The 1,228-nt window shown below is 42.9% G+C and overlaps 1 pseudogene; it reads left to right on the forward strand.

The window, feature by feature from the left end:
* The first annotated feature begins 397 nt into the window (after nt 1-397).
* Nucleotides 398-929, forward strand: LOC102487992 (ubiquitin-conjugating enzyme E2 D3 pseudogene; annotated as a pseudogene).
* Nucleotides 930-1,228: the final 299 nt, after the last annotated feature.

The following is a 1,228-nucleotide window of genomic DNA, read 5'->3' on the forward strand; positions in this document are numbered from 1 at the left end:
CTGAAGTCAAGGAGTGGACATAAGAAAGAAGAAATATGTAGTAAGAGAGTGACTTGACCTAGCTTTGAAGAGGGAACAGGCCATAAACTCAAGAATGTAGAAGTCTCAAAAGCTGTGAATTTCCGTCAACCTCTGTCTTACAGTCGGAAAGAATTGAATACTGTCAACAATCGGAAAGAGCAAGGAAACAAATTCTACCTGGAGTCTGCAGAAAGGAACACATTCTGCTGATGTCCCAATTTTAGCCCAGTGAGGCCCATGCCAGAAGATACTAAATTTATGTTGAGCCGGCCACGAGGCTCTCGTGAGATCCGCTGCTTCCATTCCAAGCGCCAGTGTCTGGCAGAGCCGGTGTGAGATGAGGAGACAATCTTTCTCCCCTGCCCGGATAATCAAGTTTTGGCTGGACCTTTGCGTGCACACCGAGATAGTGAGGAGCCCGACGAAAAGCACAGACTATGGTGCTGAAACGGATTAATAAGGAACTTAGTGATTTAGCCCGTGACCCTCCAGCACAGTGATCCGCAGGTCCAGTTGAGGATGATATGTTTCATTGGCAAGCCACAATTATGGGACCTAATGACAGCCCATATCAAGGCGGCGTATTCTTTTTGACAATTCATTTTCCTACAGACTACCCCTTCAAACCACCTAAGGTTGCATTTACAACAAGAATTTATCATCCAAATATTAACAGTAATGGCAGCATTTGTCTTGATATTCTAAGGTCACAGTGGTCTCCTGCTCTATTTCTAAAGTTCTTTTATCCATTTTTTTCACTGCTATGTGATCCAAACCCAGATGACCCCCTAGTGCCAGAGATTGCACGGATCTATAAAACAGACAGAGATAAGTACAACAGAACATCTCGGGAATGGAGTCAGATGCCATGTGATGCTACCTTTAAGTCAGAATTACCTGCATTATAGCTGGAATAAACATTAAATTACTGCGCCTTTTTTGATTTTCTTATTCGGTTGCTCCCCTATCAGACCTCATCTTTTTTAATTTTATTTTTTTGTTTACCTCCCATTCATTCACATGCTCATCTGAGAAGACTTGCTCTTCCAGCTTTGGACAATAACTGCTTTTAGAAACTGTAAAGTAGTTACAAGAGAACAGTTGCCCAAGATTCAGAATTTTTTAGGGGGAGGGAGATGGATGCGCAGTTGCCACATCAGAGGAAGCAGCATTATTCTAGCAGCATCCATTCTTGGTTAAGCCTTCC

Source organism: Tupaia chinensis, unplaced genomic scaffold (assembly GCF_000334495.1).
Source record: "Tupaia chinensis unplaced genomic scaffold, TupChi_1.0 Scaffold000402_1, whole genome shotgun sequence".
Taxonomy (NCBI): Eukaryota; Metazoa; Chordata; class Mammalia; order Scandentia; family Tupaiidae; genus Tupaia; species Tupaia belangeri.